General features: G+C 37.2%; 1 long non-coding RNA gene across 1 annotated transcript in view; it reads left to right on the forward strand.

Annotated features, from left to right (window-relative positions):
• The first annotated feature begins 6,165 nt into the window (after positions 1-6,165).
• Positions 6,166-24,313, forward strand: part of Gm20752 (predicted gene, 20752) — a 231,717-nt gene continuing 213,569 nt past the window's right edge. Inside the window, exons 1-2 of the long non-coding RNA NR_040750.1 lie at positions 6,166-6,439; positions 20,051-20,195. This is a non-coding gene — a long non-coding RNA (predicted gene, 20752). The remainder of the gene's footprint in view (positions 6,440-20,050; positions 20,196-24,313) is intronic.

A 24,313-nucleotide genomic window follows, 5' to 3' on the forward strand; every position in this document is an offset into this window, starting at 1 on the left:
GTGGCTTGAATTAGAATGGCTCCATGTATTAGAACTGTTTGGGAATTAGGGGGTATGGCCTCATTGCAGATGTTACTGGTGGTGGGCTTTGAGGTTTTAAAGTTCCATGCCATTCTCAATTCATTCTCTCTCTCTCTCTCTCTCTCTCTCTCTCTCTCTCTCTCCCTCCTTCCCTCCCTCACTCCCTCCCTCCCTCCCTCTCATGCCTATGTATATAGGCTGTCAGCTACTGCTCCAATGACATATGTGTCTGCCTGCTGTCATGCTCCCCACCATGATAATTGTGAATTCTAACACTCTGTAACTGTGAGCCTCAGTAAACTGTTTTGTAAGTTGCCTTGGTTATAGAATCTCTGCACAGCAACAGAAAAGTAACTAAAACAACAATTAAACATTAAATGTCCTTAAGTCCAGTTAATATATACCTGAATGATTTTTTTATTAACAACTCTAAAGCCTCCTGACATTAACATGGGACCTTAAAAAAAACATTGCTATCATGCTTATCCAGGGATGAATGAATTCGATGTTGTCCTAGTTTTTGGCACTTGTTCTTAGAAATATATGTTAACATATATTATTATACATACATATATTATTGTACCTGTAAAAGTACAATATTTTTCAAAAATAGTTTCTACATGAACTTTTTTCATTATCTTATGAATATGCAAAACTATTTTTGCATATAGAGATATTTATTACTTAGGCTAGTAGGTTAGCTTTGCATACCTAACAGTCCTAGGTTCTTATTCACATTCTATAAACCAGAAAGGAAGATCAGTCTTTATAATCTCTGCCTCTTATGAACTCCCTTCCCTCTTAATAGTACTACAGAAGGAAATAGATCCAGAATTCCTCAGTAATGCATAACCTACACCAAACATATTTCTAACAGTAAAATAAAATGAACAATTTCCTTCTTGGTGTTGACAATATGCAAGAATACTTCTCTCAGCTCCTATTCAACACTATTTGGAACAGAATTATTAAGAAAAAAGCAAAATGAATGGAAATATAGAACCTTGGGAGGTGGAAGGTGGGGGAACCCTCTATAATGTACCAGAGACCTGGGAGGTGACAGAATATCAGGAACCAAAGGGATGGACCTCAGTTTAAATGACCAACAGTGGGGAGAGGAAACTTTTAGAATTTACTTCCAGTAGAAAAACAGGGCATCAAGTGGAGGGATGATGGGGGTTGCCATTCCACAGTCAAAAACTCTGACACAAAATTGTTCCTGCCTAAAAGAACTGCAGGGATAAAAATGGAGAAGAGACTGAGGGAAAGGAGGTTCAGTGACTGGCTCAAATTGGGATGCATCTCAAGGGAAGGCTCCAAGGCCTGACACTGTTACTGATGCTGTGGTATACTTACAGACAGGAGCCTAGCATAGCTGCCCTCAGAGAGGCCCAACGAGCAGCTGACTGAGACAGATGTAGATACTTATACCCAATCAATGGACTGCAGCCAGGGACCCCTGTGGTTGAATTAGGGAAAGGCTGGAAGAAGTTGAGGAGAAAGACCAGCAGTCTCAACTAACCCGGACCCCTTGAGATCACTCAGACACTGAACCACCAACCAGGCAACATATACTATCTGGTCTGAGGCTCCCACAACATGTACAGCAGAGGACTGACTGGTCTGGCCTCAGTGAGAGAAGATGAACCTAACACTTGAGAGACTTGAGGCCCTAGAAATGGGAAGGGCTAGAGGGGTGTGGGGTGTGGGGACATCCTCTTGGAGACAAGAGGAGGAATGGTATGAGGAACTGTCAAAGGGCAGAACTGGAAGGGGATAATGACTGGACTGTAAAAAAATAAAAATAAAGATAATTAAAAAAGAAAGAAAATGGTGACTACTAGAAAAGTGCAAATAAAATGTGTGTAAATAATAAAAGTGAAAAAATAAAAATTAGTTGAAGGTGTAGAAACTGTAAAGAAAAAGGGAAATTTTCTCAATTTTACAACAGCCCAATTTTCTCTATTAAAAATACTAGGGAATCTGTAATAAAGCTTATGAAAAATCTGGAAGACATTTTTCACTAATTAATACAAAATTCATAAAAAGGAATTTGTAAGAAGTAGAAACCTAAAATTTGAAATTAAAAAACAATGCCGGGGCTGGTGAGATGGCTCAGTGGGTAAGAGCACCCGACTGCTCTTCCGAAGGTCTGAAGTTCAAATCCCAGCAACCACATGGTGGCTCACAGCCATCTGTAACAAGATCTGACGCCCTCTTCTGGAGTGTCTGAAGACAGCTACAGTGTACTTACATATAATAAATAAATAAATCTTTAAAAAAATGCCATCTGCAGAGCTGTATAAAGATGAAACAAGCATATATATGACAATTATGTATAGACACTGTGACAAAAAGTACTAAACACACACACACACACACACACACACACACACACACACACACACTACACCACAACCCAGATCCATATAAAGAGGGAGAAATGATTTGCTTGTTAACAGATTAAGATTGGGATGTTAATTATTTCCAAACAGATATCCTGACTACATACAACGCAAATTAAACTCCTGGAAATGATTCAGTATATGTAAAAGAGGAGATTCTAAATTAAAGGAAAAACAACAACCACAACAAAACCCAGCCCAAAGAATTTTAAAAAGGAGAGGAGAGTTGAAGAAAGCTTCCATCTAAATTTTGAATTGCAGCAATCAAGAGAGTGAGGTGTTGGTGAAGAAACATGGTGGACAAAATAAGCATCAGATAAATGATATCATACAACTATTTTAATTAATGATAAAGGTATAAGGCAATCTTTCAAAGAGGAGATAGTTTTTCTGTAAATGACCATTTGGTAATGACCAATGCCAGTCACAGTGGATTAAGTGATAAGGAATACCAGGAGAGACAGATAAAGGAAGCGAATTTCAAAATGTTGATAGGAGAATGATCAATGAAGTGCAATCATTTTTAAGTATGCATGCATGTGATTTGCAGAACTTCAGAGTATATAAGGTAAAAATTGAAAAATTAAATGAAAAACAGAAAAAATCCCAATCATAGTTTCACGTACTCCTATTTTACAGATTTATTTAATGCCCATGAGGGTTTTTTTTTGTTTGTTTGTTTTTGTTTGTTTTTTTTTAAATTTTTGCCTGCATATATCTGTATGCACCACCAAGTATATGCTTGATGACCTCAAAGTCCAGAGAAGGGCATCAAATCTGCTGAGACTGGAAATACAGATAGTTATGAACTGCCATGTGGGGGATTTGTGTTCTTTGCAAGAGCAACAGGTTCTCTTAATGACCTTTCCAGCTGCCTTATTGGATTTTATAACCCATAATAAACAGCTAAGTTCAAATATACATGGAATTTTCACCAAAATCAAATACATGTAGTACTATAAAACAAGCTATAGTAAATTTCAAAAGGCTGAAATCTTATAGAGCATAGTATCTGGAATATTATAGTGGACAGTGAACTTTACTATCATGAAGAAAGTATTTGGTAATTCTCCAAATATTTAGTAACAGCATATTTTTTAATAGACCATCTTTAAAGGAAAACATGAGATATTAAAAATATGTGGAACACAATGTTAATAAAAATTTGATTCAAGTGATGAAGGTAAATTGACTTGTTCAAAATTTTGTGCTTAAAAGCAAGGAAATGCTGCCTACTGTGACTTTTATTCCCAGCACCTGAGAATCTGAGGCAACACTTGCTGCAAGTAGAAAGCTAGTTTGATCTATTTAATGATGTATTATTTAATAGTGAAAAAGGAGAATGAAATGAAAAACCTAGTCTATCTGGGTTACTTAGCAAGATAGTGCCTCAGAAAACAAGAAAACAAACAAAATACAGGAAAGCCAGAAAGTAAGTGATTGCCAGCTCTAGAAAAAGAAATTTCAGTGCAAGGTAAACAGAAAAAATGACGAAAATAAAACCATAACATCAATGTTATTAGGAGGTATTAAACTATAACTGAACAAAGTTGATGGTTTACTTGTCAAAATTTGTACAATTAATAGTTCTTTAGCCATATTGATAAACAATAGAAAATAAGGCAAGTTTACAATGCAAAAACCTAAAAAGATATTACTACAGATATTGAAGTCTTTTATTTACTTATTTATTTTACTAATTTTAGGTATTTGGAAAATACTCTGAAACAATTTCATGCTCATAAAATTCCAGGACTGTAAAGAAAATAAATTGCTGATTGAACTCAAACTATAAAATGCTTACCCCATGATAAATTTAATTATCTATATGTGATAAATAATTTTTGCAAATAAAAATATTTTCACAATTAAACACTTCAGTCCTGGAGTGATTGAGTTGTGTTTTGGATAGAATATTTAGAAAATAAAATAATTACATTCTTCTTCTCTTACACACCAACTCCAAGAATAATTTTAACATAAAAAAATATCCTCAATGCATATTAACAAAACTTTTTTTTTCTTTTCCATTTTTTATTAGGTATTTAGCTCATTTACATTTCCAATGCTATACCAAAAGTCCCCCATACCCACCCACCCCCACTCCCCTACCCACCCACTCCCCCTTTTTGGCCCTGGCGTTCCCCTGTACTGGGGCATATAAAGTTTGCATGTCCAATGGGCCTCTCTTTCTAGTGATGGCCGACTAGGCCATCTTTTGATACATATGCAGCTAGAGTCAAGAGCTCCAGGGTACTGGTTAGTTCATATTGTTGTTCCACCTATAGGGTTGCAGATCCCTTTAGCTCCTTGGGTACTTTCTCTAGCTCCTCCATTGGGAGCCCTGTGATCCATCCATTAGCTGACTGTGAGCATCCACTTCTGTGTTTGCTAGGCCCCGGCATAGTCTCACAAGAGACAGCTACATCTGGGTCCTTTCGATAAAATCTTGCTAGTTTAACAAAACTTTTAACATTTTTTATTATTTAAATGAGAACTATGAATCAGCAATTTTCAACGTTTTCATTTAATTTAACACTTTTGCTATTAAGCTATTAAGTTCAAAATGCTTTTACCTTTTGTTGATATCTATTAATTCTAGAAAAGGGAATGCTAACTCATTTTTAAAATGAAATCAAGAATTGTCAACACAAATAATATAATTCCCAAAATAAAATAAACTTCGAGGAGATTGGAAATGTTTTACATTTTAGAAAGCTTTTCATAGGTTTTTAGAAAGCCTTTCATAGTCTGTCATAGTAGAAATTAATTGGGTTTTTATATCTGTTTTCATACCAGTGAGTTTTAGCTGAATTCTGAGAAGAAAATTTAATTTTGTACATATGTGAATAAAGACATCTTTTACTGAGGCTTTATGAAACTTTACAATTATTAACGCTCAACGCTACTTCACAAGGTTACAAATCATATTATCTTCTCAGATATTTACAATATAGAATTGACACCATGTCATTTTACTTATATGTGATGTTCTAACACCATACTTAGAATCTCTGGTTCACATCAAAGTCACACAAGTGTGTTACCTTGGCTTTACACATTGGAGATAGAATTATTTTATATGTGTTTCCCATCTTGTCATAGAAAATAATGAATTTAAGATATTTCTGAGTCAATATTTAATAAAGTTAGAAGCATCCACAGCTTTATCAAAGACAATAATAATTAAAGTTGGCATTTTTAAAATTATAAGTGTGGGATGGTGAGAGGCTGTGAAGATAGCAGTATTCTGCTGTGTGAATGAGAAATTTCACATTCTACCATTTCTCCAACATCCTCATCAGCTAACAGTCATTATTAAATATTTCATAGCTTTATGTTAACATAATATAAACCTTCTACCATAGACAATTCTAGAATTTGTAAGTATGCACCCCATTAAGCATCATACTTCAAGTTGCCTGTGAAAAATATTGCTGTAAAAGAAAATATAAAAGTAAACAAGCCCCTGTGTTGTTATGCAGATGAATAGACTGTAGAGTCTCTTAAATTGTTTCAGGAATAGTCTCGGGTTCCTAGATCGGTTTTTGAAAATGGTTAGCCAATACCATTTCTGGAAATGTCTGTGGGTTAAAAACTACTGCATTTATGATGTGCTAAAATAAGTTTCTTAGTCCTAGTTTTTTTTTTTTTTTTCCTTTTTCATGGTTATAAATTCAGGGCTTTTCAAATCCACATTTAAACCAAAAGATCCTTTTTAGTCCACCAAAAAGAACTCTCTATTGCAACCTTTATTCAGTTGTGATAGCCAGCTGAGGTAAAGTCACCAGAGGCCAACCATGGAGGGCAGAAGAGCACCCCGAAGCCTTCAATAGGCACAGCTTCTGAGATGTTTGATAGGGCCTATGTACAGGGCCACTTTTATGCTTCTGATTGCTTTTTTGGATTTTTTTTCTGTGCCATGCTACTGGGTGTTCTGTCCTCAATTCCCTTGACACAAGGGAAGGAAGAATTCCATCCAGAAGCAGCCTTGTGTCAGCACTTGCTCCCAGGTTGGTTGGCTCATCATTTTCTCTCAGTTTTCAGGTCTGCATGCTTTTCTGTCAACAGTAAGCAGAGTGTACTGGTGTTCTTTAATACTGTTCTTTCTCTTGAGTATCAAAACCCAGGGGTGATGAGCAACCTGGAGATCCAACCCATCAGTTAAGGACATATCTGTCTGGAGGAAGTTCATTTTTTAGCTAGCTGAATTTGGAATTATGCATTGCTCATACATAATATCTGTATTTGTCTGTAAAGGTTGATTATCTAGTTGACAAATAGAAGTAAATGTTCCCTATTCATAAACAACTGTGACATCGCTATGCAAAATAACATCCTGTTTTCCCCTCAGTCAAATATCAATGTAATCGAATGAAGACTGATGCACAACACCATATATTGTGACCACACAGTGATGGGCATGTGATAGATAACACTGATTGTCAACAGGACCTACTCCCCTTTGAGGTTTTTGCTTCTTTTAGTTCTATAGGTTTCATGTGTACTTTGAAATTGGTACTAGAACTCTCTACTTTCTTTATGAAGGCACTTTGTATGTGTGTGTGTGTGTCTGTGTGTATTACATTCTGTGACAAGTCTTAGTTCTTCCTGAAACATTGTTGTTTGAACAAAAAAATAATTGACTCAAAATTTAGAACTCACATAATTTTATTCCACAGATTCCTTAGCTACAAGTATCTCTGTGTTTTCCATTTTTAAAATATATCATATATGCAATTCTGATACCATGATATGTGGTAGGAACCTCAGGAAACAAAATTATCTGTGCAATATATATATAAATGCAGTACCAAAGAAGTGCCTCATATTCTTAAAAATATGAATATGGAGAAATAAGATAATCTATCAATAAATGTAAAATATCCATATGTAAGGTACTCATATTTAATTTGAACCTCCCAAACATCTGGGGGTAACTATCAATGCCCAACATGTATAGTCAAGCTTTCTGTGTCCTTGGTTACTAAGGGATAATCATTTTTCAGGAAAGAAGAGAAAAAGAAAACATGTTCAGCCCCTCTTTTGAAAATGACTCTGGAAAACAAGTTTCCAGATTTTCACTGCTTAGTCAAATATCTTCCCAGTTGTCTTGAATAAAGTTCATGTAGGAACTATTTTATACCCCAGATACTTTTAATTGGTTTCTTATCAGAAAAAGAGAAACCTGACATATCCTATGAATTAACCATCAGTGCTTTGTTCTTTTTCCCAGTCTTTATAGCTATCAATTAGAGTTATAGAAAAAGATTACTCAAAGCACTGTTATTCCCATAGAAAATGAAAATAATTTGTAAGATGAAAATCAGTCATTTTGTAATGATTAATTTCTTTATATCAAGTACGTTCCTTAACTTAATTCTTTCTTTTGTTCTTTAATCTAAAAAAAAAAAATACAACAATAGGAAAAAATGCTAATTTTTTATGTCACAGGGACATCTTGAGTATCAGATAAATTGACTCATGTACACACAAACATTTTGTGTGTCCACAGTATCCCTTTAGTATTTACTGATATGCTTCTAAATTAGAATTTTACCCAATTAAATTACAAGTTATCTTAGAATAAACAAAGTGAAGGAGCTTTGAACCACCTGTCAACATGGTAATTGATAATACTGTAGAAAACAACATGTTGGAAAAGACTGTGAAGATGTTTTAGACTTTCTAGAATAACATTATATAAACTGTAATTTTTTAGGGTCATTAATGATATAACCTACTTATACAATATTAATAACTGTCAAAATTATTTTTATTTTCATTTTGAAATAAGAAGAGAATGCTAGATTATAGATTGCTTTAGCTATGGATTTAGTGAAGATCAAGAACATCTCACTCAAAGAGGGAAACTTTTCATCTTAAAGGGCAGTTACTTGCAAAGACACAAATAAATGAGTATCTCTTCCTATGAGAAACTCCTTGCAGGTTGTCAGGAACTGTGAAGAACAAATTAAAATCTCTGGTGTTTTCATGATTACAAATTACTGTTAATGTATTCAAGGAACAGTGACCCAAAATTTTTTTGCCCAGAGTGAGGATCTGAGGGAAATATGACAATGTAATCTAAGCAACTAGCTCTTAAAATGAGCTATTAAAGATTGGTCATGTTAGTTGTAGACAGAGCCACTATGGATTCCAGACTACAGAATCTAAATTATCTCATGTGCCAGATTCATTCATTCTCCTTATTAACATCTCTCTCTCTCTCTCTCTCTCTCTCTCTCTCTCTCTCTCTCTCTCACTCATTCTCTCACTTACTCACTCACTCACTCATTCTCTCTGTCTCTGTCTCTGTCTCTGTCTCTCTCTCTCTCTCTCACTCACTCACTCCCCTCATCCATACACACATTCAGAAAACACATTTGAACTCTTTGGCAATAACTGTGATAAATGATTGTAGTGTGCTGCAGAATAAGAAAACTTCATTCCTTGGCTTCAATAGGACTAACATCTCCACAGAGAGACTCTTAACCATCCTGTAACTGCCTTTATGGTGAGGTTCAAAGTACGCAGAAATATATGCTGGGGAAAATCATAATGGGAAGCTAGAATTCTATGAGATTAAGAGTGCTAAATAGAGGCTGAAGAGTTACTCTTGGCAAAATGTGAAAGTTAAGATACAGGAAATATTTTCCAAAGGAAAACAGTTTCTAGGTGAGATCAAAGAACTGAAAAAAAAAATATGGACAGGTGGTTCATTTTTCACTCTAGACTTGGAAATATTGAGTACCCTATCCATGAATTGACTTTAGGAATATTCTCTCTGTTCCTCCATGTCAGTAATGAGTCACAAAATCATCTTTTAGAGCAAGAATATGGAAGATGCATTGCCCCTTTTCAGGGAATAATTCAAGCTGTGTAGAAATGATCCTAAAAGTACATGGGATGATCAAAGAGAGAATAATAGATAATTCTCAGCCTATTTTCAGTGCTTGACAGTCGTGATTATGCAAACATCTCAAATTGAGACAAATCTAAAAGCCCTTGCCCAGCATTAGCACTCTCTGTAGGGTCAACTGAGGCTATCTTCAGTGAGGTCACTTCCTAGCCACTACCCTCTTTATCTTTTCCCTTTTCATTCTGGCAGTAAATTTCTAGCAGGGAATCTGCAGAATCTTGCCATGTTGGATTTGTTGTCTCAGACTTCCAAGTTGTAGAGCTGTGAGAAACACACACCTTACTTATGACACTTGGTTATGGGACTCGCAACTCAACTGACTCTTCCTTGGTGTCGCTTCCTAGGAAACACAGCCTGCATGCAACAAGATCTCTTCACATCATCACTGACTCTTCTGTAGAATGTGCTTGGATTCAAATGAAAATGATAGAACCAAATGAAACAAACACATTTCATACATAAAGATTCCAATATGCTTAAATGCACTCTAAATTGACACTAGGGTTTTCTATTTAGAAAATATCGTTCCAATCCAAATTACTTGAGGAGGTAACTGCCTGGTGAGCTCAGAGCTATTCATCATATTCATGACTTGGGGATATGATATGCAGGTCCCCAAGTTTCTGCCAAATGAAAATAGAAAGATTGTCATCTGCAGAATGTCCTGTCCCCAGTGGTGCTGAGTCACTTGAAATTCCCAACACCTGTGCAGTTTCCCCTAAGGCCTCTCTCTTACAGTCAGAATTCAAGATATTGCACCGCTGAGGCAGTTGATAAGGAAAGCCAACTTAGTCAGAAAACCACAAGTAATTGCTGAAGTCTCTGGAAGTATAACTCTTCCCATCAAAATCTTGTCTTTGAGCAGAACTGAGTTTCTCACTCTGAATTACTTGAGGAGGGCAAGGTTGTAACCCCCCCTGCCCCCCCCCCAATGAAATCTGGCTGATCAGGTTTGACTGTTAGCACTAAGAGAGCATCAGGGGTGGAGCCTGCCACCCTATCATTCTGCCACTCCCACTGCTACTATCTGCTGCCTAGCTGTTCTTGAGCCAACACGTGGCCACCTGAAACTGGACTCCAAGGATGATTTGGCGGGAATGGGCCCCTCCCCCTTCTTCATAACCCCGTGTTGTCTCCGAATAGTAAAATTGAACCTTGATCAGATTAATGTCTTGGTTCCATCCTTTTCTCGAGCTACCTAGTTCCCTCTTTTCTTCCAGATTCCAAGATGCCTCCCAGGCTAGAACCCAGACATATGGGCCGCTGGCCGGCCTCAACACAAGGTATTTATGGGAACACAGAGGGATCTATATTTTTCTGTCTTTCTCTTTTCCTTTTATTGAAAATGGATTTTTTTCTTACATTATATATCCTGATTATAATTTCACCTCCCACTACTCATCTTAGTTCCTGCTCTGTTCCTTTCCATTCAGACCCACCCACTTTCTGCCTCTCATTAGAAAACATACAGGTTTCATATGCAGCTAGAGTCAAGAGCTCCGGGGTACTGGTCGGCCATCACTGGAAAGAGAGGCCCATTGGACACGCAAACTTTATATGCCCCAGTACAGGGGAACGCCAGGACCAAAAAGGGGGAGTGGGTGGGTAGGGGAGTGGGGGTGGGTGGGTATGGGGGACTTTTGGTATAACATTGGAAATGTAAATGAGCTAAATACCTAGTAAAAAATGGAAAAAAAAGAAAGAAAACTTCTCTCTGGGGAAGTGAATTTAGACATCATTACATCAAGTTTTAAATATCTCAAAATATTAGATCCTTGGCACCAGACCATTATGCATTTAAGGGAGGAATGAAAGATGGTGCAACATCTATGAGAACCAGCATGGAAGTCCCTCCAAACCTTAAAAATCAAACTGCAATGCAAACTAGAGGTACCTCTTTCTGATTATTTATTGAAAATAATTGGAGAAAGCAACTCAAAGACATATAACTATTCCCAAAGTCCATGAGACATTGTTTAGTTTTTAGGAGTGGAATCATGTGTATGTTAATTGATGATAGATTAATAAAGTACAATATATAATTCTAAAAAAAAGAAAACATACAGGTTTCTAAAGGACAATATTAAAATATAATATAATATAAAAGATAAAGCAAAAAGTAACACACTGAAATAGTACAAACAAAAGAAAACAACAAAACAAAACAGCAAACCCAACCCAACAACCAACCATACAAACAAACAAACAAAAAACAGAAGGAAAAGACCTCAAAAAAGATAATAGAAACAGAGAGCCACTCATTTATACATTTTGGGATTCCATAAGAACCCCAAACAAGAAGCCATAATATAGATGTAAAGGACATGTACAGTTAAAAAAGGAGAATAAAAAATAAGGTAAAATAAACAGTGAAAAAATGATAAGTCCTGACATGACATTATGAAACAAGGAACCTTCAAAGATGCTGTTGAGTTCATTTTCTGTTGTCCATCTTCTGCTGGGCTTTTAGCTTAGCCTCATGAGTAATTTGTTTCCCGAGTGAGACTCCCTTGAAGGAAACTAAATTTTCACTTACAAATGGTTATCAATCAATAGCTGCTTCTGGGTTTGGGATGTGGGAGAGGCATGTGTCCACTTTTTTAAGCTCTAGGACCCCACATAGTAAAGTCCCAGTCTCTGAGGTGCTCCCTCAGTTTCCGTGAGTTCCTATGTTTTGTGCTTGTTGGTTTAGAGCCTTGGTTTCTTGATATCCTCCAGCCCCTCTGGCCTTTTCCCCATTTTACTCCCTCTTCTGTGGAGCTGGAGTGGGAGATCCCTGAGCCCTGGGGAGAAGGATTTGATAGGAACATCCCTTTTAGAGTTGAGTGTTCCAAGGTCTCTCATTCTTTGAGTAATGTCTGACTGTGAGTCTCTGAACTTGCTCCTATCTGAGCACAAGGACACCCTCTGATGATGATTGAACAAGGTACAGATCTACTTACCTGGTAGGAGTGGCCTAATGTTTCCCAAGAAATGCACGTGAAATTTAGGGGCTGGAATAATGCCATGTGTCTTTCCCCTTAAAGTAGAATTTTATATTGATTTATCTGTGTGGTTGGTGTGTGTGTGTGTGTGTGTGTGTGTGTGTATGAGAGAGAGACAGAGAGAGAGAGAGAGAGAGAGAGAGAGAGAGAGAGAGAGAGAGAGAGAGAGAGAGAAGAGAGAGAAAGTATACATACATACATACCAAGGTACATTTTTGGACATCAGAGTACAATTTGTAGGACTTTTCTTCTATATTATGTGTTCCTGATATGGAACTCAGGTCATAGTTTTGGTCAAAAGTGTTTTTACCCATTAAGCTAAATATACAGCCTATGGATTTTTCCTCCAAAAAGAAGATCTGAGGAAGATTTACACAGGACCAGCAGTACAAAGAGAAATGTGATAGTAGCTTCAATCATGGGCCAGTGCTTATGCTGAGATGAAGATCTCTAGATGTGGAGGTTAAGTTTACCTAGGTGAGATTGGGAAATTTCCATTTCTACCTTTACCCATATGGGTTTCTAGAAATGCCTTTTCTCTAGAAATTAGAAGGGAGACAAGCAAGATTTGTGAATACGGGTCATATTGCTGTTTCCTCTGATACCTTGGAAAGAGCTCTTTAAGTGAAATTCCACTTGCCCTACCAAAGTTTGTTTAAGGAAAGATTCCTGATTTCATTGGCAGAGAGTATTTTATATAGTGTTCTCCACCTTGGGTGTGGCTTTATTGTAAATTTTAGCCTTTTAATAATTATTTACTAAGATTTCTAATTTAAATATTTGATACTCTCATACATAGTATGATTCTCTCCACCTTTTTCTCTTCCTCCTCCAACTCTTCCTATGTCCCCTTCCATTCTTTTTTCATTAGTTATTATTGTTACAGATATATGTCTCTCTAATATGTGAGATGAATCTAAAATTAGACCTGTCAAACTCTAAGTGTCTATCAAATTGCCTGAAATTGCACTTGGGACAGATTTTGCACTGCAGCTTCAAATTACAGAACAGCTATGCGAACTCCTGGATAGAAGTTATGTCTACAGAGACATATGGCCTGGTTATAGAGGCAGGACTGTGGGGAGACTAAATGCCCAGAGTCAAATGATCTTATTTGGGCTACCCTTAGCACCTTCTCAACTAGCTATTCCTTGCCTACCTCCGTGTTCAAACTAATGTCCTGTTTTAACTAACAGTTAAAAAAATGTTAATAAAATTTATTAACGTAGCAGACTACGAGCTTCCATCAACCCCAAAACTAAGAATGTCATCAGATAATACCTTAGGCCTATAGGAAAGCTTACTCTATCTTATTATAGCCACCTGTGCTGGTTAGTTTTACAACTTGACACAAGCTAAATTCATTTGAGAGAAGGGCGTGGTGGCGCACGCCTTTGATCCCAGCACTCTGGAGGCAGAGGCAGGCGCATTTCTGAGTTCAGTTTGAGGCCATCCTGGTCTACAAAGTGAGTTCCAGGACAGCCAGAGCTATACAGAGAAAACCTGTCTTGAAAAACAAACAAACAAAAAATGCATAAGATTAAGCTATAGGCAAGCCTGTAGGCCATTTATATTAAGTCATTTATTATAGAGGACCCAATCCATTGTGGGTGGTGCTACTGTTGGGATGGTAGTCCTGAATTCTGAAAGAAATCAGGCTGAGTAATCAATGGGGAGCAAACTAGCAAGACACGTCCTTCCATGGCCACTGTATCAGCTCCTGCCTCCAAGTTTCTGTTCTGTTTGAGTTTCAGTCTTGACTTCCTTTAATGATGGACAATGATGTGGAAGTGTAAACCAAAAAATTCCTTTCATGTTTTTGTTATGTTATTTCATTGTAGCTAGCAATAGAAACCCTAACTAAAAACTACATCTCTGGTATATTGACCAATTCAGTTTAAATGTCTTGATTTATGACTGCCTTTACCCTGTAAATCTACACAATTCCTTGAAACTGTTTTTGTGGTGAAATACAAAATTGAAGTTAACTAAATCTGTTATCCTCGGTCAGGGTCGCTCAAAATGGATTCAGAGTAAATGTATTACCTTTAAGATTAGAGCTGAGACTATGTGATGTCACTACTCCGCTCTGCTTTAGCCAAAGTGCCAGACCAACTGATCTAAGTGTGTGTCTGAACTATCTTGCCTGACCCACTGGCCTATGTGTATGCCTGAAACATCCTGCCCTCTAGCTTTCACTCATGCTGTTCCTTGTGTGGGTGACATTGTCCCACCACTGTATATATGACTGTCTTCACCTTAGACATCTTTTGTACATACCAATTCTTACACATGTCCTGGGTCTTCCAATTCTCCATAGCACTGCCCTGTGCCCCATAGATGCCACTCATTTAAAAAAAAAATGGAATGTGTATTTTCCCAGCTCATCAATTCTGTAAAGGAAGGATTCAAGTTGATTTTTTCTTCTCTGAGGTGCAGAGAAGAGAGAACATCTGGGCCATCACGTTTCCCTGCTTCTGTTCCTACTGAATTGGTTATGGATTTTGTACCCTGAAAGCAAAAATCCTAGAAATGAAAATCTTTTCAGCAAACCTCAGAAAATAATTAACATCAGTTCCACTATACAAATAAAACACAAAACCTTCAAAGTGGATTACTGAAATAAATATGAAACACAAAGTAGTAGAACTTCTGGAGGAGAGTTACTTTGATCTTAACATTAACAGAGCCTTCTTGGGTATATAATGTTTCTTTTTAAAGTTTTTTATAGTATATTTTCTTTATTTAGATTTTTAAAAAATGTTTTCCCTCTTTTTTATTTTTTTAATTTAATTTAATTTTTAATTTTTTGGTTTTTATCAAGACAGGGTTTCTCTGTACAGCCCTGGCTGTCCTGGAACTCACTTTGTAGACCAGGCTGGCCTCAAACTCAGAAATCTGCCTGCCTCTGCCCCTGAGTGCTGGGTTTAAAGGAGTGTGCCAACCACACCCACAGCTTATTTAGATTTCTAATGTTATGCCCATTCCTGCTTTCCTCTCCGAAAATACTCCCCCCATCCCTTTCCCCCCTCCCCCTGCTCACCAACCCACTCACTCCTGCTTCCTGGCCCTGGCATTCTCCCACATTGGGGCATAGAGCTGTCAAGAAAAATAGAAATCATATAAGCTGACAAAATGGCTCATTTGGAAAAGTGCTCCACAAGTGTGAGAACCCAAGTTCAATCTCTAGCATCTAAATAAAATTAGACCTTGATGGCACACATCTGTAGCTCTATTACTTGGAGATCAGAGACAGACACTCAGGAGATATCAGAGCACAAAAGTTCTGGGTTCAATGAAAAACTTTGCCTTAAAAAATAAAGTATAGAAGACATCATCCTCTGTTTTCCGTACCATATGCATGGGCAAACACACACATAAACGCATATAAAACATAAGTAAAAACATAATAATTTGATTTTGTTCTTTAAACTGAAATAAACAAATGAAATCATGTACTATAAACACACAGATCTGGTAAAGGATTTGTGTTCAGAATGAGGGGAAAGAATATTCACAGCTTAATAATAAGAAAAACAACTCCATTCTATTTAGGAACATCATTTGAAAAGAGACTTTACAAAATGGTTTAAATAACCAGTAACTGAATAACAGAGAAATAATACGGTCAGTTCTTAGAAAAGTATAAATTCGAATCCATGAGGTACCACTGCATGCCTATCATAATCGAGGAAATTAAACAGAGATCATGGGGACTTCAGAGATTTCATGTTGTATTGCAAAATGTTGCCCACACTCTGGAAAGTTTTCCTTAAATCAAAAAGTTTAAACTAATACAAAAGTAAAAAATTAAAATGCATTTATCCTGTTTCAGTAAATAAAATCATGTCAATGCAAATGACACATAGCTACTCCTAATACTCTGTTATATAATTTAATTGCCCCCAAATTGTAAACACTGCAAATGCCCATCTCTGGGAGACTAAAGGATGTAGATATACACACAATGCAGTGTGTTCACTTGACATAAAAACAGAAGTCACCTCAACTGCAGTGAAGAACCTCAAAAGTGAATTTGAGTTTTATAAAGTCATTGAAGAAATCCCAAAACATCAATTTACTGTGAAGAAAAGCAGATTGTTGGTTGTTTAGAGTGAAGGGAGAGCAAATGGATTGAAAAGAAGTGTGGAGTGGCTTCTGAAGAGGTAAAAACCAGCTTAGGCCCTAGTACAGTAGCTTCTTAATAAGTTGACTAATAAATCATTGTCCAATTCATAAATGGACTCAGATACCAATTCCCTTCATTTATGTTCCCCGAAGTTAACCATTCTATGCTTCACTCAAATCGCTTCTGTTCCTTGTACCACTTGCTAGCCACTCACTTTATCAACCCCTGTTCCCAATTTATGGACCTTCGGAGACTACAGTTGGCACAGTTCCAGGATGCCTTATTCTTGTCCCATTTTCACACAAACCCTTCTAATTACTCAAATATTAATCAATATGTTACTACAAATGGAGTTTCGCAGATGTAGCTAGGCCCAATGGACAGTAGTCTTCACTGAGTCACTTAAACTCTTTAAATGTGGAAACTTTTCTTGCAAGTCTCAGAGATTGGATATATAATATATTCAGTATTCCATGGCTAAGACATATGACACTGATATCAAAGACTATGGGCAGCCACTAGATGATGATGGCAGCTTGTGCCTTACAAGTGAGGAAACTGGGATTTAGGACTCCCACTTTCTGCATGATCTTGCAAATGGTTCCTACATCATTAAGTACAACATTCAGAAAGAAACTCAGGTTGACTAGACTGTTTCAGTCTATGACATCCCAAGCATGAAGCCCATTCAGACTGTGACAGACATCTGAACACAGAATGCTTGGCTCACTTATAGATGCTTCTAACCTCTAAATTTGCATTAGTTTTGCAGCTTCACGAAAATAAAACAGCAATAGAGGCAATAACTTACCAATCTTGATAATTCATTATTTCTCAAATACTAAGTTCTTAAAATATGTTTTTAGAAATGATTGAAGAATAGGAAGCAGAATGAGAGGATTTGAATATAATAAATACAAAGAAAAATTGATAAAGTGCCTAACTTTCCACCTTAACTGCAGTGATCTTATTTTATGAAGAACCTTAAAAAATTCAAGTGCCTGTGATTCCTCTCCATGGTTTTCTTCACTATTCCAGATGTGTCTGGGAATCAGATTATTGAATATTTCCACAGAGAATTTCCACATGGGGGCATAACTTACAAATATATGTTAGCTCTCATAGGAGTTGGAGTTATAGAAACTAAGGCTTGTATGGATGGACATAAGTTATCCATACAACTTATGGAAATAAGCCAGGTTCTCAATGTCGGTCTTTAGAAAGCCCTTAGATCCTGGCTTCTTCCTTTTGCACAATTAGATTGTCCAGGACATTAATGCATCTCACTACTGAAAAAACTTATTCATCCCTCTAATCTCATATTCTTTGATTTAGGTTAAATAACCCCTGGGTATTTTAATAACATATCCTTTTTGTAGCTTTTTTTTTTTTTTGAATGCTGCTGAATACCGAATACTGAAATAATCTCTTCAGGATAACTAACTGCAAGCCAGGAAGTGGGGTGGGGTTGGGGGTGGGGGGTGGGTGACTTCAGGGATTCAGTTTTTTAGAAAGAAGATCATCATCTGAATATTACTCTCCCCTGTTAGCCAGACCGAAAATTCTTGCTTTTTATAAGTATATTACCTGTTGATCATATTTCTTTGAGTAGGGTTACAGTGTGAGACAAAGACTATAGCGTGATCCTAATCCCAGTTCTGGCACTAGCCTACAAAGTTCTACCTCCCCTATCCTCTCCCCCTTCCCCTGCCTCAATAAGGGTGCTCTCCCACCCACCTACCCATTCTAGCTTCAGCGTCCTAGCATTCCTCTGCCTCCACAGTACAAAAGGGCTCCCCTCCCACTGATGCCAGATAAGGCAATCCTCCACAACATATCCAGCTGGATCCTTGGCTTCCCCCACATGTGTACTGTTTGGTTGATGGTTTAGTCCCTGGGAGCTTTGGAGATTCTGGTTGATTGATACTGTTGTTCTTCCTATGGGGTTGCAAACCCTTTCTGCTCCTTCAGTCCTTGTCCTAACTCCTCCATTGGGGTCCCCATGCTCAGTCTGATGTTTGGCTGTCTGCATCCACATCTGTATTGGTCAGGCTCTGCCAGACCCTCTCAGGGGACAGGTATAAAAGGTTCCTTTCACCAAGTGCTTCTTTGCATCACCAATAGTGCCTGGGTTTGGCGTTTGCAGATGGGATGGATCTCTAGGTGGGTCAGACTCTGGATGGCCTTTCTTGCAGACCCCGCATTTCCTTTTGACAGGAGGAATTCTGGATGATTGTTTTTGAGGTGGGTGGATGGCCCCATCCCTCAACCAGGAGCCGTGTCTATCTGCTGGATATGGTCTCTAGAGGTTCTATCTCACCTTTTTTGATATCTCCTCTAATGTCCTCCCTCTTGGGTCCTGGAAACCTCTTCAGTCCCTGGCATCTGGAACTTTCTAGTGTCTGTCCACAGTTACCTCTCCCCCACTGCTACACACCTTTCAAATTCCTGACCTTCTGTACTCCCATATCTGAGTGTTCTTCTTATCTGCAGTGTGCTGTCTCTTCAGAGAAAGAACCTGTGAATATAAAGAGACAGTAGTATATGATATTTGGACATGCATATATATGTAAAAATACTCAGTTTCAATACATGTGCTTGAGTACCAAGAATACTTCTAGTACCACTGAGGAAAGTATTCAGGTAATAGTGTTAAATATTTCAACAAATGCTTTTTATTTGTTGGAATAAGAAGGATAAATGAGTGTCACACTCTAGTCAATGTAAAAACATGATCTTCCCTTGATACTACTTCTTAAGCCCAGCTGTTTTTCAAAGCTGACATACCTTTGAATAGAGCTGGTCTTGTGTGTGTGTGTGTGTGTGTGTGTGTGTGTGTGTGTGTGTGTGTAACCTGCTGAGTCTATTTAGTGCTGTTTATATGTACATGTATTTAGGGCTGACTACTTGGGATTGTATAACCTATCACAGGAATCATCCCTGGAGAAGAGTGATTTTCCTTCTATTACTAGCCATTCATTGTTTGTGGCTCTTCATCTAGTGGTGGGGGCGTCTTATGAGATTTTCTCCAACTATGCTGGAATGTCAGTTTGTATAGTCATTGTGTAGGTCTTGTTTGAGTGACTATGTTATGACTGGGGTCATGTATAAACACATCTATACATAGAAGAACAGAACATGTTCTTTTCTTTTGACCCTTATATTCTTTCTGCCCCTTATTGGTGATATTTTCTGAACCTTGGGAATAAGAGTTGTGTGGTGGATGTATCAATTGGAAATGGGCATCAAACAGTCAGTAATTGCATTATGACTGATTAGATCCATGTGAAGTTTAAACAAGCTCCCTATGTATGTCTGAAGCCTTGCAGTTATCTTAATTAATGTTATACTTACATAAACAATAACCCTTTAATGTGGGTACCATTACTTTCAGTTTTGTAGATGAAAAAAATCTCAAAACCAATATGAACTTGAACTTGATTAAAGACATTTTAAATGAAACAGATATTTTAATTCAGGGTTCTTTGGACTGCTGATAAAACAAGACTATGTGGTTTGGGGTATCAAAAATTTTCCTGAGATTGTATTGAATAGTAAGTAGTGAATCTGTCTATGCTCTTCCATGTAGATTGTCAGAAAACAACTCCAGCATCCTGCAACAAGGAACTACTTTGTATTTCTAGCATGAAAAACAAAAGTGCTGGAAAATAGAAGCCTATGGCCAGGAACAAACAAAAAAAGGAGATATATGGACAAGGAGAACTGGAAGGAAGGTAAATGAACAGCTCTGAAGACATTCTCTATCTTTTTTATTCCTATCCATGACTGCCACAGCTTTCAAGCTTTAGGGGGTGCTTCAGAAACCCCCAGGGGATTTCAGAACACAGATCAGAAAACCCACTTACAGTGGTTCTTATTTTGGGTCTGTGTAAATGCAGAATGTTTGTACTTCTAACCAGTTTCCAATGATATTGATGTGGATGAAAAGTGGATCAAAATTTAAGATCCACTGTAGTACAGTTATATTAAGTCAAAAACAGCAGAGAGAGACAGAGGTCTGTTTATAACACAAATGTGCCATGCAGAAATATGCTCTTTGATATACCTCTTATTACATGAGGGATATTAGCGTGATTAGTATAGTTGTTATAACACTGAACTTTACTGTTGGGTAGAGAGTAGTAGCTGAGGTTTCTCATGTGTAGAGTACAACTAGACAGTGTTGATGGAAAGGCCAGTCTGTTGTATTACAGATGCTTAGTCTTAAGAAATACATGTAATGTATGTATGGTGACAACAGACATATACATAATAAATGATAGATGACATCTGATAGATTAATGATAACTGACATGCAGTTAGAGGATATAGAATAGATAATTAGATTATAGACAATAGATTAAATATATATGGATAAACAGATGCTAGATAGATATAGATGATAGATGTTTCATAGAAAATTGATAAATAGATGATAGATATATAGGTGATAGATAGATAGATAGATAGATAGATAGATAGATAAATAGATAGATAGATAGATAGATAGATAGATAGATAGATAGATAGATAGATAGATAGATAGATATCCAATTGTAATTTCCATGTGTAATATTGAATAGAACATTGGAAAACAAGAGACATCTCTTTTTAAATACCATGTGGTAAGAGTATGAAATGGTGGTCATAGATAAACCCACCAAGACCATCATTGAAAGGACCCCATTTCTCTTTTGTAAGTTGTCAGTAGACACTTACCTAGCTGCAAGTCTTACAATTAGCAATTGCCTCAACTGAAGAGTTCTTTGTTCTCACTTAATGCCACATGCTCCCAAGCTAGTTAGATTCTAGGGAAGTAAGTAGATTCTCCAGTAAGTGCTAAGACTTTCTCCTCATCAGTGGGACCCAATGGAGGGCAACTCTGACATCTCATTCAGCCTGAACCTTGATAGGGTCAACAAAGACTGCCCAGTCTTCATTTTCAATCTTTTCTCATCCTCCTTGCTTCTCATTGGAGGTTTCCCCATAGGCCTTCATTCCTGAAGTACTGTAGCTTAAATTGCATCTCAGCTTAAACTAATTCTTTGAGATTCAAAGTTCTGATATTTTGAGCCCTAGAGGCCAAAGGTACACAATATGATGAAAAAGGCAGAAAATACGGAAAAAACTCTGAAATCCAATTCTTGGGTTTGATTTATGTTTTTATAAGCATATCTCATTATAATATTTGATTTATTCATCTTGAGAAGAAATAAAGGGTGTTTCACAAATCGTCAGGAAATACATTATTATATGAGTTACTCCTGATACAGAGGCAAGAAAACGTGAGTTTTAGAAGTAAATTACCCCCACATTCATAATCAAAATAAGTTAATCTTTTATTTCTCCTGCTTTGAAGATGGAACATTCATATGACACAGTTTTCTCACCTGTTTTTCTCATTAAGAAATAAAAGTGCTTGTTTTCACAAGGTAAGAGGCTTTGGGCTGGGAAAGCTTTCCTAACCCAGGCAAGCAAATCTCTGTCTGGCAGCCTGCTATCATCCTCACAGAAGAAATTGTTGTTTAGCCACAGGGGATTTGTAATCATTGGTGCCAGGAACTCTGTAGATTAGGAGGGCATTTTCTTACTGCAGGCTCTGGAAAGTAGGCCGGTGAGTCATAGAAAGTAGAATTTGACATGGACCCAGAATGTATGAACTTTTTGAAAGGCTATATGCCTATAATTCAGATTTCAAATAAAGATATGTCAAGGTATTTGTCGCATCACATTGCACACTATGGGACCTGGATGTCAGGTGCCACATGAAAATGTCTACCACAGAACCATGCTAAATAGGATAATATGACCACTGTGGCCTGCACACAGAGGATATGTGTGGTCCTATCTAAAGCAAATATGTGCTCTACTTCAGCTTCTAACTTCAGGGCATACCTTAAGGTTGGCTCCCAAAATAATATCACTCTAGTGGCAAATAAAGACAAAGAATACTAACTCAAAAAAACCCTCAAGTATGGACCCAATGGACCAAGTCTTCTTGGCTTTCCCCCAAATTCACCTTAACAGTCTTGCAACCATGTTTTACTGTTTGCTATACAGGAAGGCAATACCTTATCATATTTTCATGTGGGTATCAATGAAAGCAGAACATAGAAATTATTTATAGAGATGATTTATAGACAGTCCCCAAAGAAAACTTGGATCTTTAATCCACTTATTAAGCACACCAAAACTTCTAGCGCCAAGCATCATTACCTAATAATGAACTTGCACTCAACTCCTCTCTTGTCACTCATTTTTAGAAAGAAAAGGGACGATGGTACTTCAGTAAGATCTAGATGACAGCCATTTCTCTGGGAGGATCAGACATCCTTCTGGTAAATTGGAACTTCTAGGAAAAAAAATAAGGCTGAGTTACCTTCAAGGTTGCCTGACATTTTCATTTCCATAGGATTAATGTCCCACTCCCTTCCTCTGTTGTCCTATACTCTTTCCTGTGTTTCTTCTTTCTTTTTTTAATTGCATATTTTTTCTTCCTGAAATTGTCAGAGAATTTTCTCTAAAAAGACCATTGCATAAAGAACAGACTAAAGTGAGAGTTAAAAGAAAACATGCTTTGCATGTTTCCTGTGGGTTTTGTAACTCTGAGATCCCAGTCTATAAGACTACCAGTCTCCTGGTCTGAAAAATGTAGAGAATTATTTCATCACTTACTTACCTAAGGGTTTTTTTGGAAGAATAAATATGAAACACGCATAACTCTATTCATTTTCTGGTCCTGAGAGATTGTTCCAAGTCAGTGTCTATTGTCATTATATTGAGGATTAATTGAGGAAAGGGTTCAGAGTTGCCTGCCACGGGGTAGCACTGAATATCTTTCAGTTAATGAAACATAAATATGGATTTGTGGAGTTTCTTCCTCTTTTTTTCTCAGATAGTACAATATCTCACCACCAGAACAAAGAATCTGGTAACTCAATGATGATTCTCAACTCTGTAAACCAGAATAACCTTTAGTACTATATCTTACCTTGAACTACTTTCTCATGCCTCAACCCTAACTGATTGTAGATCTACAGGGAACATGCAAACATTGCTAGATTCTATAAGTTGCATGGGTGAATACACTCAAATATCCCACATAGATAACCAAGTCCATGTACACAGCAAATCTAAATGTGCTGAATGGCAAACTTGTGGCAAGTTTAATCTATAAACTTGGTGAAGGAATTCCTACAGCTATCATACAGGGAAGCAAACTCCCTACAGAGATAAGAATTGCAGATTCTGCACAAAGAGGTACAGATTGACTTCACCTGGAACAGACTTTGGAGAATCTAATAACATCCATATGTATTTAAGCCCAGTATAATTTGGAAAAAAATTCCTGGTGTAATACAATCCCCATTGCACAAGGAAGTATAATTACAATGAATCTCAGTGCAGGGTGTCAGTTCTTCCAAGAAGATGGGTTCCTAGATATATGCTACCTGTACTAGCTTAAGGGCCAAAGGGTCAGGCCTGGTTTTGATCATACAGACAGCATAGTGTGCATTTGGGTTATTAGCTACCTATGATCCGGGATGTAGGAGCTCGATATAGCCTGGACCAACAGATAACACCAGGCTATTATCTACTTCCAATTCTCAGCTTTCTGGATGGAATAACAGGTTTTTTATTGTTCCCTTTAGAAATACTGGTTTCTCTGGAAGTCTGTGGGTGCAAGGACATTTATAGTATGCTCCTAATACTTTGGCATCATATTACAGGGATTGTTTTTCCGTTCTTAATTACAGTGTTTCCTATTTATCTTTGAAGCAGGGTATCATAGGGATATTATAAAGATCAAGTAAATAGTTTTTTGTTTAAGGTAGCCTCTGAGATACAACTA

This window comes from Mus musculus, chromosome 3 (genome assembly GCF_000001635.26).
Source record: "Mus musculus strain C57BL/6J chromosome 3, GRCm38.p6 C57BL/6J".
NCBI lineage: Eukaryota > Metazoa > Chordata > Mammalia > Rodentia > Muridae > Mus > Mus musculus.